Below are 20,148 nucleotides of genomic sequence, written 5' to 3' on the forward strand. Positions count from 1 at the left end.
AATTTCATTTCATTGGTTTCTCAATATTGTCTTGAGTATACTGGTACTGACCAACAGTAATGACATACATTGCATGTTCTATAACTCCTGCAAAACTACTGTATTTTAACAATTTTAAACACATTGCTATCACAGTGACAGAGGATGTACAATTGAAAGTGCTTTGGACATAGTTTGGTATTTACTTATGATAATTGGCATGAATTTGCTAATCTGACAGGCTGTATCCCTCTCTTTTGTTTTCTCCTGCTGATGTACAGGACCAAGAAGATATGTCATCTGAAGAAAGTAAATTTTGAATTCCTGGGTTGTGAGAATACAAGTGACCACCTGGAAACTAGTCTTACATATCCCACTGGGGAAGTAAAGAATATGTTGTATACCTCTGATGAGCGTAGAAACAGGTCCAGACATTGGGGTAACACTGATGTGCACGGACACTATATAATCCACTTGGAATTTATGTGATCTACAATTTGGTGCACGGACACTTTATTGAAGTATGGTCTATAGTCACTTGGCTTTGAATTAAGTTACGTTTCATTATTTATTTTATTTGGACCAACCTATCATCCGCGCATTAGAGGGTGAGAATAACATGACCACGAAACTTTATCATGATACGGTTACTGAAAATTATGGAAACAGCTGATAAATCCACTAGGAATGTATTATTTTGAATTGACTAGCCTGTCAATAATACCGTGACAAGATGGCCGCCAAAGTTACATGATCCACGTCCTTTGTCTATGTTTAATATTTTTTCACTGATCACATGTGCACCTTTGTAACAACTTTATTTAAAAGCTTCATTTTCGTTACACAAGTTACCCGTGAGCAAGGCGAGAGTCAAATCGCCGAAACGCGTTGGGTTTTTTTGTTCCATGTTTTCAGTGTATTACATGCTGGAACCGAAATGAGGAAATAAATTTAATTTGAGCACACGCGCTATCTCGTTGAAAACTTTGTGAAAGACTGGATTGGAAGTGCATTCGCACAGCGGCTGCTGTGCTTGGTGGAAGATATATATATATATATATATATATATATATATATATATATATATATATATATATATATTCACTGAAAAAAACATAGGTTAGAGACCATATATAGTTAGCTGGACATTTTATTGACATAAAACCAATGAAATTCCATATATAGTTAGTTGCACTAACTATATATCGCGCACCCGCAATCCACTGCTGATGATGTCACATATTACATAATTCATGACATGGTCAGTGACATCACTGATGACATCACTGATGACATCTCAAATGACATCACTGATGACATCTCAAATGACATCACTGATGACATCATCTAGTGTCTGTGTGTTTTTGTAAAGTTTAAATATGTTTTACATATTGAAGAATGAGTGGATGTATGGAAGACTGAGTGTGTGTGTGGCTGGCTGGGAGGTGTGTGACTCTGTGCATATCAATGTGTACTTGTATCAGTGATTGTATAAGAGAGTAAGTATGTGTTAGTATATGTGTGAAAAAGTATGGTGTTCTCTGTTTAACTGTATAGATGAGGAAATCGAAGTGTGATTGATTCTTCACAGGACTGACTAGGTGTATGAGTGCATATGATAGTGTTGTAATAATGAGTGACTGTATGTATGAGTGATTGTATGGGTGAATGAGTGAATGTGTGTGTAGACGTAGGAATCAGTGAGTGCGTATGTAGTAACTGGTATTGGTGTGTCATGATGTCATCAGTGATGTCATTTGAGATGTCATCAGTGATGTCATTTGAGATGTCATCAGTGATGTCATCAGTGATGTCACTGAAGTATGGTGTTCTGTGTTTAACTGTATAGATGAGGAAATGGAAGTGTGATTGATTCTTTACAGGACTGACTAGGTGTGTGAGTAACTCCATGGATGAGTGGTAGTGTGTGAGTGTCTGCATAGGTGTATGAGTGCATATGATAGTGTTGTAATAATGAGTGACTGTATGTATGAGTGATTGTATGGGTGAATGAGTGAATGTGTGTGTAGACGTAGGAATCAGTGAGTGCGTATGTAGTAACTGGTATTGGTGTGTCATGATGTCATCAGTGATGTCATTTGAGATGTCATCAGTGATGTCATCAGTGATGTCATTTGAGATGTCATCAGTGATGTCATCAGTGATGTCACTGACCATGTCATGAATGATGTAATATGTGACATCATCAGCAGTGGATTGCGGGTGCGCGATATATAGTTAGTGCAACTAACTATATATGGAATTTCATTGGTTTTATGTCAATAAAATGTCCAGCTAACTATATATGGTCTCTAACCTATGTTTTTTTCAGTGAATTTTCAAGGTTTTGTAAATGCAAATTCCTAACTATATATGGTCTATAACCTATGGTTTTTTCAGTGAATTTCATTGGTTTTTTAAAAGCTAATATCTATAGCTGTAAAATATATTCTTTATTACGTGACGTATCACGTAGCCACGTGAGACGCCTCATGACGCGTCGCATAACCGTGACGTATCGGCTCTGCAGCGCAAACAAAACCCGTAACGTAAGCGTGCCGGAGCACGCTTACAGATATATATATTTTTTTTAACCTTAATTAGACAAAATCCACACGTGCACATATCTTGAGGCCTTGCAAAGCTACATCAAACAAACAGTCCCTACAATTTTGCCAAGTTTTCTGGAAATCTATTCCCTTCATTTTTTTTTTACTGTTTCTCTTGGTTTTCCCCTTGTTACGCTTACCGGGACGCTACCCGGTACGCGAACCGGATGCTCCAAAAACACAAGATGGCGGACTCCCGTTACGCTGCCGGTTAGCTGCCCGGTTCGCGTACCAGGAAGCGCCTCTACCGCGAAAAATCGCGGGGGACTTTAATATCCCCCTCATCAATCCTAGAGGGTCAGGAGGGGTTTACCTTGCCCCCTTTCCTTCATTTCCCCCTTCTTTTTTCACCACATCTTGTCTCTCGAACCTACCGAGAGACAAGATGGCGGCCGCTCCGGACTCTTTACAATGTTGACAGCTACGTTGCCGGTTAGCTGCCCGGTGAGCTGCCCGGTTCGCGTACCGGGACGCGCCTCTACGGCGTAAAATCGCAAAAAATAATTAATTTTTTATTTTTTGCCCCGCGGGGCACTTTAATATCCCCCTCATCAATCCTAGGGGGTCAGGAGGGGTCTACCTTGCCCCCTTTCCTTCATTTCCCCCTTCGTTTTTCACCACATCTTGTCTCTCGATCCTACCGAGAGACAAGATGGCGGCCGCTCCGGACTGTTTAGAATGTTGACAGACACCAGAGAGCCAATCAGCTTCACTTCGTGAAGTTCCGTTACGCGTCAGGTACGCGAACCGGGGCGCTAACCGGAGCGCTGTCACAGATATATATATTTTTTTAAATGTTAATTTCTCAAAATCCACTGGAGCACATATATTGAGACATATCAAAGGCACGTCGGGCAAACCATATCTACAATTTTGCCAAGTTTCATGTAAATCTATTCAGCCGTTCGAGCTAAAAGTGAGTCCAACCGCCCTGTGGAAAAATGAATGTGAAAAACGCGTTTTGGGACCCCCTTTTTGTCTCGGCCCCTCCTTGACGAAACCCCCCCAAATTGTCAGGGGCTGCTCAGAAACAAAATGTGCCATTTTCCTGAAAATTTCAGCCAATTCCGTCCACAAACGCCAAAGTTATTAGACATAGAATTTTCAGAAATCCCATAGAGAAAAAATTCTAACTATATATACCCACTGGCTATCGCCAGTAGGTAATATACATATATAAACATATATAATCTGCATATCTATATAAATATAAATGCATGCATACATATACATATATGCATACATATGCATGTTATTTACATGAAAGTTTTAAAAACACTAATAAAAGCAAAGCTAAAAAGCCACCTCATTACAAACAGAATGGCTTTAACTTAAACGAGGGCGAGATCTATTGCATTTTCAATGCTTGTTTACTTTGGTTCTATCAAGAAGGCATTCAGATGTGTCACACATTTGCCATAAATTCTGAATGTTAGCACTCTAGTTGCTCATTAGATCACTGTAGTAAAGCTAGTGCTCACCAGGGAAGTCTGCTGCTAATCATGGTTTGCAGCCATTTTCCCGCATTTATTATCCCGCAGACTTTCAGTCCGCATACCATTATCCCGCAAGGTCATTGACCTCGCATACCATTATCCCGCATTTTTTCAAAACGCATGTGCATTTATCGCGCATGCCTTTACAAAGAATTACGTTTTAAAGGCATGTATGGTAAATTCATTTGCGTTGTGAAAACCACGATGACGAGAGAGGTAAGTGGGTTTGTGTTAATTTTTTCGTGGGTTAGTGATTGTGTAGTGTAGTGTTGTGTTAGTGTAGTGTAGAGTTGTGGTGGTTGTTTAGTGTAGGGTCATGCTGGGGGTAGTGTTTTAGGGTTTAGGGTTGTGTTGTAGTGTTTGCGTAGTGTAGGGTCATGCTGGGGCTACTGTTTTAGGGTTTAGGGTAGTGTTGTAGTGTTTGCGTAGTGTAGGGTCATGCTGGGGGTAGTGTTTTAGGGTGTAGGGTAGTGTTGTAGTGTTTGCGTAGTGTAGGGTCATGCTGGGGCTAGTGTTTTAGGGTTTTGGGTAGTGTTGTAGTGTTTGCGTAGTGTAGGGTCATGCTGGGGGTAGTGTTTTAGGGTTTAGGGTAGTGTTGTAGTGTTTGCGTTGTGTAGGGTCATGCTGGGGGGTAGTGTTTTAAGGTTTAGGGTAGTGTTGTAGTGTTTGCGTAGTGTAGGGTCATGCTGGGTGTTGTGTTTTAGGGCTTAGGGTAATGTTGTAGTGTTTGCGTAGTGTAGGGTCATGCTGGGGGTAGTGTTTTAGGGTTTAGGGTAGTGTTGTAGTGTTTGCGTAGTATAGGGTCATGCTGGGGTGTAGTGTTTTAGGGTTTAGGGTAGTGTTGTAGTGTTTGCGTAGTGTAGGGTCATGCTGGGGGTAGTGTTTTAGGGTTTAGGGTAGTGTTGTAGTGTTTGCGTAGTGTAGGGTCATGCTGGGGGTTGTGTTTTAGGGTTTAGGGTAGTGTTGTAGTGTTTGCGTAGTGTAGGGTCATGCTGGGGGTAGTGTTTTAGGGTTTAGGGTAGTGTTGTAGTGTTTGCGTAGTGTAGGGTCATGCTGGGGGTAGTGTTTTAGGGTTTAGGGTAGTGTTGTAGTGTTTGCGTAGTGTAGGGTCATGCTGGGGTGTAGTGTTTTAGGGTTTTGGGTACTGTTGTAGTGTTTGCGTAGTGTAGGGTCATGCTGGGGGTAGTGTTTTAGGGTTTAGGGTAGTGTTGTAGTGTTTGCGTAGTGTAGGGTCGAGCTGGGGGTAGTGTTTTAGGGTTTAGGGTAGTGTTGTAGTGTTTGCGTAGTGTAGGGTCATGCTGGGGGTAGTGGTTTAGGGTAGTGTTGTAGTGTTTGCGTAGTGTAGGGTCATGCTGGGGTGTAGTGTTTTAGGGTTTTGGGTAGTGTTGTAGTGTTTGCGTAGTGTAGGGTCATGCTGGGGGTAGTGTTTTAGGGTTTAGGGTAGTGTTGTAATGTTTGCGTAGTGTAGGGTCATGCTGGGGGTACTGTTTTAGGGTTTAGGGTAGTGTTGTAGTGTTTGCGTAGTGTAGGGTCATGCTGGGGTGTAGTGTTTTAGGGTTTTGGGTAGTGTTGTAGTGTTTGCGTAGTGTAGGGTCATGCTGGGGGTAGTGTTTTAGGGTTTAGGGTAGTGTTGTAGTGTTTGCGTAGTGTAGGGTCATGCTGGGGGTAGTGTTTTAGGGTTTAGGGTAGTGTTGTAGTGTTTGTGTAGTGTAGGGTCATGCTGGGGGTAGTGTTTTAGGGTTTAGGGTAGTGTTGTAGTGTTTGCGTAGTGTAGGGTCATGCTGGGGTGTATTGTTTTAGGGTTTTGCGTAGTGTTGTAGTATTTGCGTAGTGTAGGGTCATGCTGGGGTGTAGTGTTTTAGGGTTTAGGGTTGTGTTGTAGTGTTTGTGTAGTGTAGGGTCATGCTGGGGGTAGTGTTTTAGGGTTTAGGGTAGTGTTGTAGTGTTTGTGTAGTGTAGGGTCATGCTGGGGGTAGTGTTTTAGGGTTTAGGGTAGTGTTGTAGTGTTTGTGTAGTGTAGGGTCATGCTGGGGGTAGTGTTTTAGGGTTTAGGGTTGTGTTGTAGTGTTTGTGTAGTGTAGGGTCATGCTGGGGGTAGTGTTTTAGGGTTTAGGGTAGTGTTGTAGTGTTTGCCTAGTGTAGGGTCATGCTGGGGTGTAGTGTTTTAGGGTTTTGGGTAGTGTTGTAGTGTTTGCGTAGTGAAGGGTCATGCTGGGGGTAGTGTTTTAGGGTTTAGGGTAGTGTTGTAGTGTTTGTGTAGTGTAGGGTCATGCTGGGGGTAGTGTTTTAGGGTTTAGGGTAGTGTTGTAGTGTTTGTGTAGTGTAGGGTCATGCTGGGGGTAGTGTTTTAGGGTTTAGGGTAGTTTAGTTGTTTAGTGTATGCTAAAGGCATATTCGTTCTAAAAGTTTTCGTTATTTTAATTTGCGGCCTAATAGTACATGCAGGATTTTTTTTGCGGACTGATGGTATGCGGGATTTCGTCATATATTCGCTAATCATACTTTCTATGGCAAAATGAACCCCCTCATTTTGTTCCTTTTTAAATTAAATGTTTTAAGAGTTACCACTTTATTCCAATCAAGATGGCTTCAGGTGTGCCATACCTTTGTAATAAGTAGGACTGTTAGCACTCTAGTTGTTCTTTAGAACACTCTGGGACATTCTGTCATTGGGCTATAGTTGGGCTACATCTGGCTGATATTTGGGCTACATTTGGTTTTTTTGTCTCTGGTGGCCATCTTTGGGCTACATTGGGCTACATTGGGCTACATTGGGCTACATTTGGGCTCCAACATATATATAGCCCAATGTAGCCCAATATATATTTTTCAAACTTAATTTTCGTAAAAACCACTGGAGCCTATATCTTGAGACATAGCAAAGGCACATCGGGCTACCAGTCTCTACAATTTTGCCAAGTTTGGTGTAAATCCATTCAGCCGTTCGGGCTAAAAGTGAGGCCAACCGCCCTATGGAAAATTGCATGGGAAAAACACGTTTTGGGACCCCCCTTTTTTCTCGGCCCCCCCTTGACGAAACCCCCCCAGATTTTCAGGGGCTGCTCAGAAACAAAATGTTCCATTTTCCTGAAAATTTCAGCCAATTCTGTCCTCAAACGCCAAAGTTATTCGACATAGAATTTTCAAAAATCCCATAGGAAAAAAATCCTAACTATATATACCTACTGGCTATCGCCAGTAGGTAATATATATATATGTATATATATATATATATATATATATATATATATATATATATATATATATATATATATATATATATATATATATATATATATATATATATTCACAGAAAAAACCATAGGTTTCACACCAGTTATAGTTAGGAATTAGCATTTAAAAAACCTATTAAATTCACTGAAAAAAACATAGGTTTGACACCAGTTATAGTTAGCTGGAAATTTTACTGACATAAAACCATTGAAATTCCAACATTATAGTTAGTTGGACTCACTATAACTTGCGCGCCTTCAATGCACTGCTGATGACGTCACATATTACATCACTCATGACATGGTCAGTGACATCACTCATGACATGACTTGAGACATAGCAAAGGCACATCGGGCTACCAGTCCCTACAATTTTGCCAAGTTTGGTGGAAATCCATTCAGCCGTTCGGGCTAAAAGTGAGTCCAACCGTCCTATGGAAATTAACATGGGGAAAACACGTTTTGGGACCCCCTTTTATCTCGGCCCCCGCTTGACGAATCCCCATCAAACTTTCAGGGAAGGAGCGGAGCGCAGGGAGGCAAATTTAAGGAAAATTACAGGCAGATTCCTCAACCGGGGCCAAAGTTATTCCCAATAGAATGTTGCAGATTTCCTATGGAAAACAATCCTAACTATAACTACCTACTGGCGACCGCCAGTAGGTAATATATTATATATATATATATATATATATATATATATATATATATTACCTACTGGCGATAGCCAGTAGGTATATATAGTTAGGATTTTTTCTCTATGGAACTTTTGAAAATTCTTTGCCTAATAACTTTGGCATTTGTGGACGGAATTGGCTGAAATTTTCAGGAAAATGGCACATTTTGTTTCTGAGCAGCTCCTGGAAATTTGGGGGGGGGGGTTCGTCAAGGGCGGGCCGAGAAAAAAGGGGGGTCCCAAAACGCGTTTTTCCCATGTTAATTTCCATAGGGCGGTTGGCCTCACTTTTAGCCCGAACGGCTGAATGGATTTCCACGAAACTTGGCAAAATTGTAGGGACTGTTAGCCCGATGTGCCTTTGCTAGGTCTCAATATATGTGCTTCAGTGAATTTTGAGAAATTAACGTTTAAAACAAGATATATATCTGTAACAGCGCTCCGGGCAGCGCTCCGGTTCGCAAACTTTTCGCGTATCGGAACTTTGCGAAGCGAAGCTGATTGGCTCTCCGGTGTCTGTCAACATTCTAAACAGTCCGGAGCGGCCGCCATCTTGTCTCTCGGTAGGATCGAGAGACAAGAGGAGGCCAAAACAAAGGGGGAAATGAAGGAAAGGGGGCAAGGTAGACCCCTTCTGACCCCCTAGGATTGATGAGGGGGATATTATAGAGCCACGCCGGGCCCAAAAAAAAAAAATCTGATTTTTTCGCCGTAGAGACGCGTCTTGGTACGCGAACCGGGCAGCTAACCGGGCAGCTAACCGGGAAGCTAACCGGCAGTGTAACGGGAGTCTGAGGAGTAGCTGATTGGCTGTCAACATTGTAAACAGTCCGGAGCGGCCGTCATCTTGTCTCTCGGTAGGATCGAGAGACAAGAGGAGGCCAAAACAAAGGGGGAAATGAAGGAAAGAGGGCAAGGTAGACCCCTTCTGACCCCCTAGGATTGATGAGGGGGATATTATAGAGCCACGACGGGCCCAAAAAAAAAAAAAAAATCCGATTTTTTCGCCGTAGAGACGCGTCTTGGTACGCGAACCGGGCAGCTAACCGGGCAGCTAACCGGGAAGCTAACCGGCAGTGTAACGGGAGTCTGAGGAGAAGCTGATTGGCTGTTATCATTGTAAACAGTCTGGAGCGGCCGCCATCTTGTCTCTCTGTGGGATCGAGAGACAAGAGGTGGAAAAAAAAAAGGTGTAAATGAATGAAAGGGGTAAGGCAGACCCCTCCTGAACCCCTAGGATTGATGAGGGGCCTATTAAAGTTCCCTGGGGGGTGAAAAAAAAAAATTTGCGATTTTTCGCGGTAAAGGTGCTTCCTGGTACGTTAACCGGGCAGCTAACCGGCAGCGTAACGGGAGTCCGACATATTGTGTTTTTTGAACGTTTGTGATATGTGCACGTGTGGATTTTGTCTAATTAAGGTTAAAAAAATATATATATATCTTTAAGCGTGTTCTGGCGCGCTTACGTTTTGGGTTTGGTTTGCGCTGCAGAGACGATACGTCACGGTTATGCGATGCATCATGAGGCGTCTCACGGGCTACGTGATACGTCACTTAATAAAGAATATATTTTACAGCTATAGATATTAGCTTTTAAAAAACCAATGAAATTCACAGAAAAAACCAGAGGTTATAGACCATATATAGTTAGGAATTTGCATTTACAAAACCTTGAAAATTCACTGAAAAAACCATAGGTTATAGACCATATATAGTTAGGGATTAGCATTTAAAAAACCTTATTTTATTTGCACAAAACCATTGAAATTCCATATATAGTTAGTTGCACTAACTATATATCGCGGACCCGCAATCCACTGCTAATGATGTCACATATTACATTATTCATGACATGGTCAGTGACATCACTGATGACATCACTGATGACATCTCAAATGACATCACTGATGACATCACTGATGACATCTCAAATGACATCACTGATAACATCACTGACATCTCATTTGACATTACTGATTACATCACTGATGATATCATTTATGTGATAATACATCTTCAGACTCTAATATAACCTTAGATACACTCAGTGTAAACAGGCACTCACAGACTGTCACACATCCATGGAGTTACTCACACACCTAGTCAGTCATGCAAAGAATCAATCACACCTCCATTTCCTCAACTATACAGTTATACACACCTTACTTATTCAAACATATACTAACACATATTTACTCTCTTATACAATCCTTGATACAAGTTCACAATGATTCATACAGCCACTCTCACATTCACTGGCTCTTATGTTCAGTTATTTATATATGTCAACTCTCACATGGAGTGTGTTTTACATATGTACTTACTTTGACATGTAGAACTGAGATATCCATTCACTCACCAATATACTCATGCACACAGTCAACTGTCCATACAGCTGTTTCTACATGCACTTTTGAACCCATACACCTAGGGAATCAACTGCTCACACATCTATGCACAAAGTTATACACATCCCAGCCACCCACACACATACTCAGTCTTCCATACAAATACTTGGGCAACCATTCAATAACCCATATAGTTACTCATATAGCTACTGATTTAAACATGCAGCAGTTTACAGAAGAACATAAATAATGATTGCCAAATTAAGACACTTTAATCACTAACCCATGCACTCAGTGAGACACATTTAATCATTCTTTCATACAGTCAGTCATGCACCTACTAAATCCTTCATCCAGACACTTATACATCCACTCATTCTTCAATATGTAAGACATATTTTAACTTTACAGAAACATACAGTCACTGGGTGTTGTCATCAGTGATGTCATCAGTGATGTCATTTGAGATGTCATCAGTGATGTCATCAGTGATGTCACTGACCATGTCATGAATAATGTAATATGGGACATCATTAGCAGTGGATTGCGGGTCCGCGATATATAGTTAGTGCAACTAACTATATATGGAATTTCAATGGTTTTGTGCAAATAAAATAAGGTTTTTTAAATGCTAATCCCTAACTATATATGGTCTATAACCTATGGTTTTTTCAGTGAATATATATATATATGACTAGAGTTTCCGCCACGGATATATAGTAACACAAGCAATGAGTCACTATTACAAGAACTTCGTGTAAGTTTCAAGAAATGATGATGCCTGCATCCTGGAGCAGCTAAGAAGGAAAAACCATCTTCTGCCAACCATTGGTGGCAGTAGGGCATCTGCAACTCTAATTATTGTCATTTTGAACATCGAAATAGATATCCTGCGGCTGCTTGAGAGCTGGTTTGACTTTTCATTCCAGTTGTTATAAAAACAATGTTTTTATTTAATATCATTGCTAAATCAGAAAATGTGATCATGAATAATGACCAAGTCACACGGAAAAAATGCCTGCAGACACTGTGCACATGTGCAGCACAGTGACCTTCACTGAAGCGGCTAATGTTGACCTCCCATAATGAATAGACCAGATGTGCCCCAGAGCCCTTGCTTACATAGTTAACAAGTGATCATATGATTTAGGCAACACGTTCCGCCAGCCTTGGTGTTTTAGCCAATAACACTTTGTATGCATGGTTTTTGAAGTCTATGCTAACAATTTTAAATGTGAAATTGAAAGTCCTAGAATCCCAGATGCTATTGGCTAATAAAAAGCTAGGGCTGGCTGACAAGCGGCATGTTTGGACGAACGAGGAACAATGAAACCAACAAGGGAATGGGAAAAATAACAATAGAATCGTTGATCAACTAACAGTGCGCAAGGCGGCTCAGCAGAAATGCATACGTTCAACAAGCGAGCAATACTGATGTTTGGACTAATGAGTGTGCAAAAAAAGTGCTGTAAAATGTTTGACCCAAACCATGGCACTGGCAAACTTAAAGATCTCTTATTTTTCTGATTATTCAGTCTGATGATTTGCACCTTCAGCTACCAGTGCATATTTATTTCTTTTAAACCCCTTCTATTGGGCAAATATTCATAACAGTGCATAAGAGATGCTATGAAAAGGAAGAAAGGCGTGGACAGCATCCAGTGCTCAGTGCTAAAACAATCTCAAATTAAAGGAATGTCATTTTTAAACCAGGGATACTGAAAGCATGCTCCTATCTGTGTTAAGGATTGTGCATGCTTTTGCTGAGCCCCTATGCTTCACTGCTGTTGTATTGTTTACAATTCCATACCACAATCCACAATGTGTTCTTCCCTTAAAGGGGCTTCTTTCCCTCGTCCAAACTGAAAACAACAGCAACTCATGTGTCCTAAGGGGCATGAGTGCTTCCATTTACCAGAAAGACCAATAAAAAATGTCAGTCAGGCCTCCCACCTGGGTCTTCTCAGCGGTATCAGTGTACTTAGCAGTACTCAATGTCCTCAAATAATGTTATCTCATTGACCAAGAGGACTGCACCAATCAAGGAAGTAGGGGGCAGATGTATCATCCGTTTTTTTTGTCGCAAACACTGCGATTCGCAAAAAAGCAGCGTTTGCGACAAAAAATCGGCAAACGGGTTGTATGAAAAAATCGCATCGCAAAATAAGGAATCGCAAAATTTACGAATCCTTAATTTTGCGCAAGCATTTAAGGAATCGCAAAAAGCGATTCCTTAAATGCTATGTAAGAAACAATAATGTTTTGCGAATTTACACTAAGAAATCGCAAATTGTCACCAACTTGTACTTGGTGGTAATTTGCGAATTCTTTTACAAATGCACTTTTTGGCATTTGTAAAGGTGCCATGTGGCCCTCATACATACGCTTAGGGCATGTATGTGCGCCATATGCGCACACATGTATATTTCAGGGTTGCAGCAGGGTGTCCTTAAGACACCCTTGCACCCTTGAAATTATTCTCAATTTGCGATTAGCAAATTGCGAATCGCAAATTGAGAATGACTTTGCATTCCTTCCTATCGGCCTCCTGGCCCATAGAAATGAATGTGAAATTATTCCTTAATTGCGATTAGCAATTTGCTAATCGCAATTAAGGAATTTTCAAAAAATGGCTAAAAAATAGCGAATTTCTAGATACATACCATTTTGCAATTCTCAAATAGTGATTGTCAAAAAATCGCTATTTGAGAATCGCAAATGGGTATCTTGATACATCTGCCCCTAGGTGACTAAACCTTCTACGGATACAGGACCTCTTTACCACTTGTCAGGGCTTATAAGGCTTCTTGCAAGTGCTTAACTTGTAAAAGCGCAAGTGCCAGGTTCCAAAGTTTTGCTCAGAAACCTGAGCTGGTGCTACTGAAGGTCCGATCTGCGCTGAAATGTGTTTGTTGTCTCTTTAATTGTTCATCTTCTTTTGTAGGGTATGAATTGAGCCATTGAGCTACCAAAAACAGAGCTGCCTGTCCTTAGGATGGCTTTGGCACACTTTTGTCTTTGGATAACCAAGAGTGGGTGATGAAGAAACACAAGGCTAGTTTTGCATCTTTCCTGCTTCAACCTTTCTTTGACTGATGCATGTTAATATGGCACGTTATGCTGTACCATGCTCTCCAATTATACACCATGCAGAATTCAAATGTTGCATCATGAAACAAGGACGTATTGTTTGATGTCTGGGCAAACACGTCATTGATGTGTCATGCGGTGTGCCCCAGAATGTACATGTAGGGGCCGATTTACACAAGCATCTATGAGTAGTAGCACTACAACAGTATTCTTTCACATTTTCTTTTGTGCTTTCACAAATCAGCCAAAAACATCAAACTCCCAATTAGTAGAAGTGGAAACAGGGCCCAGTCCTTTCTTTTAGTGCTAACTGTATATTACGTTATTTTCTGGTCAAGTAGGGGTGTGGAGCACAGTACTAAGGGAGTACTCTTATACATATTATATTTTCAGAACTCAACTCAATTGCCTTGGTTTCTTCTTTTTAGGTTTATCCTAAACAGGACACCGCACATCAAAATCCTTAGATATATGATAATCAATTTTGTGGTCAATATTCCTGCTTCTTAGTTGATCTTTTTGTTCATCAATTATTTTAGGTATAGGTTAACTATTGGTGTGACTAATCTTGTTGTCTAAGTCTGATTCACAACTGTTTGAGACAAAATGTGCCCCAAGAATTGGGGATTTTGCAATTCCACAGTTGTCCTTTTCAAGACTGATCCCAGTAAGCAGAGGAGATTTTCAATGAGATGAGACATCAGTTTCATTGAACAACCTGCTGTTCAGTCGCTGAGGCGTGACAGCTTTGAGCAGAATGCCGCAGGAAGCTTCAAGTCAAGTTTAATTCTGGAGACTGAAATTGAATTCGGAAACTGACATGAAATACAAATCTTTCCCAGGCCTGCTTTGTGCCTTCTGGAGCTCGGAAACCCTTTCAGAAATAGCCTATTGTTTAAAGCTGAATCGCTCTTATGCCAACCTGGAGACAGAGTTTTCCATTACACCTGTTCTATTGAGATTTCCTCGGTGCAACTCTCTGCATAGCTTTTGCACCATCAACCAAAAAGCCACTCAGTAAGAAGCCAGTAGTCACGTTAACGAGTTTGATTCGGACCAATAACTAAGGCCTCATTGCATGTTGCGAGGGAAAACATATGTATTAATATTGCACCCAGAATTACCGATACCATGCTGTATGGTAATGCCTCGTGCGCCATTATAGCACCATTATTAGATTACAAGATTTCAACTATCAAAAGGTGGCTAACCTTGAGAATCTATGTACACACACCAAATTCTGCAGATTTTTTCACATTCTACAGATGTTTCCATAGGTATATCCAGCCAGATTTTCACTAATGAATTCCAGCCCAAATCCGGATTACCACTGATGTTGAAGTGAGGACCTCGGTATATTGGTGAATGTGTTAGGTTTCACTGTTAAACAATAAGTATTTCTAAAACAGGAGAGCCAGTGTAAAAACAATGCAATAATCTGGAACTACAGCTGTTCTTAATAATACCTGACAAACTTTGACTGCAGGATCTGAAGACCAGTATTGACCAGTTGATTACGCATAATTAATTTGTCAAAATAAAGTCTCAGATCTTGCCCTACCTTTATGCAAAAAAGCACCTGTGGGCTATGTTTGCAGATGAGAGAATTTAGATTCGGAAGCCTCTCCAGGACAGAAATGAAACGTCAATGAATGTATGCAAGTTTTAAAAATATATATATTAATGAAGACTGAAAAGGGCTTTATCTTAAAATTCCTCATGGTCTTGAGATCAAGGTCAAAGGTTTCCATGGATTAATGTTACTGTGTATATTAACTATGAAGGTTCAAAATTCACAACTAACTTTTTTAGGTCTTGCTTAACAGGAGCAGCTGTCGCTAGACCTTAGGGGAGCACCACAAAAAGACCTTTAAATAATAGCGCAGAGAAAGGGGCTTAGGCTCTTCCCACTTAACCAACTTCTACTTTACAAGCTTTTGATTGGGCAGAGGGTGTGTGCTTCCACTAAAAAAAAGTACTTCTTTTGCCTGATGCTCAACACTTTAGGCTTGAAGTGGATACTGTAACAAGCCAAGGATCAGGGCTTAAGGCTCGATTGTTACATTGTGAAAAGTTAAAAGAGGTTTAGCTGTTTATTATGAAATGCTTTGAAAAAGGCAGCAGATCTAATGTATTTATAACAAAAAGCCTATGTTAAAGCCAATAGGTCTTCAAGGGTTGAATGTTATTACGCTGTGTTAACACCTGTATTAACGTACTTTATTACATAGAATCTCCGAGATTTTTGTAGTAGGCCAAGGATTTGGTGAGAGTTTTCCCTGCTAATAATTCTGGGGATAGAAGATTGGCATTGTGAAAATCCTTGTTAGCCCCTCTGAGGAAGGGTCTAAAATAGTTTTGTCAACTGTAAGTTTGTACATATTTGTAACAGCACAAAGTGCAGTGGTTTAAAAACCCATAATTCATGGGATGATGCTGTTCCTCTAAAATATTTTCCATACTTCAGGGAATTTACAATATTAATGTGAAATATGGATTTTGCCCGATGGGAAGTGTTAGAACTGGGGGTATCTAGTTGGCAGAGGTTGGTACATTTGACCAAATAGCGACCCTTGCTTCAAGTCAGGGTAAGGGGGATGCACACTTTAGATAACCCCTGCTCACAACCTTGGTAGCTTGGCACGAGCAGACAGGCTTATCCCAAAGGCAATGTGTAAAGTATTTATACGAACACTGACAGTAACACAGTGAAAACACCACAAATGGACACCACACCAGTTTAGAAAAAAAAATTCTTTAGCTAATCTAAACAAGACCAAAGCGACAAAAATCCAACATTAGTAGAATGTCTTTAAAAAGGGTTATTGTAAAAATAAACTTGTAGATGGTAAATGCAACACTTTTCTCTCAAAGTACCTTAGATGTTTAACGCAGAACAAACAAAAGGGTCACAGAGAAGGCGATGCGTCGATTCTTCCTGCGCTCTGGTTGCGATGCGACAAGATGGCTCCTCGATGCGCTGCGACGATCCGGTGCGATGCGATAAAAATGGCGTCTTTGGTGCGATGCGTCAACGTGGATGTGATGCGTGCACACCTGACTGCCGTGTGTCGAATTGGTGGTTTCTTGAGCTGCAACAGGCCCTGCGACACGCTTCTCCAGTGATGCGATGGCGATCAGCAGCAACACGCTTCCTTAGCGATGCGCCGGTCCAGCGACACATTACTCCGGTGATGCGATGGTGAACAGTGGCAGCGATGACACACTTCCTTGGCAATATGATGGCGACGGCTGCTGCAGCGGCAGCACGCTTCTCCATCGTTGCGCCGCGCTTCCAGCTCCCAGCATCAAGGACCTCACACACAATTACAGGCACCTCTGGGGAGGTCAGAACTTCCAGCAAGGAAGTCAGGGAAGCTGGGTGTGAAGTCCTTTAGTGCCTGGGACTTCAGAAACAGGAGGCCAGCTCTTCTCAGGCCCTTGGAGACTTTCCTTCAGATAAACACAGCACACAGCAAAGTCCTTTTTCAAGCAGGGGACACAGCACACAGCAGTCCCTTGATCCTCTCTTCAGCAGAAACAGAAAACTGCAGGCCAGCCCCAGACACACAGCAAGGGCAGTAATTCTCCTCAGTCTCTTCAGCTGTCCTCTTTGACAACAGGTTCCTCTTGATCACGAAGTAGTCTAAAGGTCAGGGGTTTCAGCTCTCTAATGTATACCCCAAAAGTCTTCGTTTTCTATGTGTGAGGGGACCTGGACCCAGTCCAAACCAGATCTGGGTGCACTCTGCCAGTGCACAACTTCTTCCTTTGTCAGTGTGGGCCAGGGTCATCCCACGCACCACAGGATGTGGAGCCAACATTGTGGAAGGCAGGAACAGCCCTATTCAGGCCCAGGTGCTGCTCCTTCCACCCCTCTAAAAGAAGATAGGTCTATTCAGGCTAGTGCTGACTCACCCAGACTCCTGGAGCCACCCCAGCCCCTGTCACTGTCAAACTAGACAGTCAATCCTATGGGCAAGATAGCCTTTCTATAGTGAAAAACGAAATTGGTTGTATTTCACTATCAAGACATGTTAGCCACACTAGTACATGTCCTACCTTTTACATACACTGCACCCTGCCCAGGGGGTACCTTGGGCCTACCATAGGGGTGTCCTAGGTGTAAGAAAAGGGAAGGGTAAGGCCTGGCAAGTGGGTACACTGGCCAGGTCCACTTGGTAGTTAACACACCGTGCACAGGCACTGCAGTGGCAGGCCTGAGACATCTCTTTGGGGCTACTCATGTGGGTGGCACAATTAGTGCTGCAGGCCCACTAGTAGCATTTGAATTACCAGCCCTTGCACACTCAGTGCACTTTACTAGGGACCTACTGGTAAAACAAATATACCAATCATGGATAGCCAATCACAATAACAATTTACACAGGGAGCACTTGTACTTTGGCACTGATCAGCAGTGGCAAAGTGCCCAAAGCATCTAAACCAAGAAGAACGAAATCCAGCACAGTGTCAAAAATGCAGGAGACAGAGGCAAAAAGTCAGGGAAACCACACCAAGGATGCCAGGTCTAACGGTAGCTTTTCCTCAATCAGATGTCCTTTACAGATAATTAATCTCTAAGTAGGTTTGTGCATTTACACAATGATGACTCCACACGACTCTACTGAGGTCTACCATCAGCCTCTGTTTAAGTAGCATTCTGTTCTTGAAAAGTAAATAAGTCTGAATATGCAAACTCTAATCGGGGCCCATTGTTAACTCTCCCTTACAGGGAGAAACGTCAGAAATGTTTTAGTTCTTGGAACAGAATGTGTTTTAATATAGAAAAGCAGGTTGGTATTCTAAAGCCCTGCACTCTTAAAAATGTACTTCATTATTTGTGCCTTCTTTTTAGTACAACCAAACACTGTAGAGAAGCTTTTCACTGACTCTTGTCAATGCTTGAAACAAATCACAATTTCGTACTATACCAACTGCACAAAATCTAAAGATGTTATATGAAGAATGTAACAGTTAACAAGTTGAATGGTACTCTCTTACCCTCATGAGGTTATGGTGACATTTACAAACTACTTGGCCTTCGGCCTTGTGGTTTATAACAGCACCATAACTATACTTAAATATAGCAACTCTTTCGGTCGCTCTCTCCGGCATTCACTTACTTCAAAACACATTCTAGGTGTAGAAATCAGAGCATTTCTAGAATGGGCAGAGATAACAATGGTAACTGATTTCAAATGGGATGTTCAGATTTCATGAATACACTGTTCATTGAAACAGAGCCAATGGCTGTAATAGAGATTTTTGAAGTGACTGCAAGCAAGGTAAAACCCACAATGCTCATTGATTGGGTTTATAATGTTATGGTTTTCACTGGCTTTCAAAAATAGACTGCTAATTAAACAACGAGATATAGCCATAGAAGTGTGGATATTTTTTGTGTTTACTATTTGAACAATGGACAATTTTGAAGCTCTGTAAATGCTGTTAATATGATGCAATTTCCACTATATATACAACAGATTTCACAGGTCCCTGCGAAATATATTTGTATAAAAATCCCTTTTGTGCATTAGGAGCACCCCTAGCACATCAACAATAAAGTCAACTCCTTGTAACTATAAATTCTGATCTATGATTTGTTGGATGGTGTACATGATTCACCCGGGAATAATCTTGAAATGTCAGCGGCAGTGATCTAAAGACACATGCAAAGAAGTACAGAGTAATGAAACAAAACTATCAAAAAAGCATATATACAGAAACTTAGGGAAACAAAGTAATTTTCCACATTTTCCCCAAAATTATGTTGATTATCAAAAGGGAATAGGTCATATAATAGGGTATTAGAGGATACCGGGTGATCTTAACAAAGTTGGGAGAGGGTCAGTCAGAAAGAGACACGCGTAACTAACCTGAAGCAGCTGCCTTTATCTCAAAGTTACCGGCTCCAACAGATCAAAAATGCTGAACTAGTCAAACCACTAACGTTACATCCTGTTATGCGCATGTCACACTAATGGACAATGATGTCCCATGAGAACATATATGAATACATTTTTATATCATATCAACTTAACCACACCAGTAGTAGCTTGTACAACCAGACCTGCAACGGGTGTGCTCATGGTCTTCTCTCTGATGGAAGACTTGCACACCAGAAATGAAACATACAATGGGTGACGAAGGCGAATGCATTTTCTTTTAAACCAGTCTGGGTCCACACTAGGCAGCATGTATCAGAAATGTTAAGCTAAGACATTTTCTCACTGAAGCACCATATTCCTAAATCACCCATGGAGTGAACGATAAACTTAACTTTCAGTTAAAAGATTGTCTATGCTTCAAACAAATCAAGGGCCTGATGTCCAATTTGGACCACAACTTTTCCAAGCACAGAAAACTCCATAGGAATCTGTGATTTCCGCCAACTTGGCAATGGTATCTTCACCAAAGTGGTGCAGCTGCTGGTGAAGTTCTCATTTCCAAAATGTGTACTCAACAGAAATTCAACCAATGTTTGAGTAGGAAGTAGAATTTCCGTCACTAAATGTAAGCAATGGGCTTGCACATTGTCAATTGACATACATAGTATTCCTAAAATTCGGGGGGTGTTCCCCAGGATGGCAGGGAAATTATACTTACATTTTTCGGAAAATCTGTAAGGTGCACTTTAACAGGGATAACTGCACCACCATACGTGACAGATCAGCCTCTACATCTAGCAGCTGATTCACCCTCCTCAAGTTGGAG

The 20,148-nt window shown here is 41.3% G+C and overlaps 1 protein-coding gene across 1 annotated transcript in view; it reads right to left on the reverse strand.

Moving 5' to 3' along the window:
* KCNQ3 (potassium voltage-gated channel subfamily Q member 3) overlaps positions 1-20,148 on the reverse strand; it is a 751,198-nt gene that overhangs the window by 728,594 nt on the left and 2,456 nt on the right. The gene's annotated exons all lie outside the window — the stretch shown is intronic.

The sequence above is a fragment of the Lissotriton vulgaris genome, chromosome 4_1 (assembly GCF_964263255.1).
Source record: "Lissotriton vulgaris chromosome 4_1, aLisVul1.2, whole genome shotgun sequence".
NCBI lineage: Eukaryota > Metazoa > Chordata > Amphibia > Caudata > Salamandridae > Lissotriton > Lissotriton vulgaris.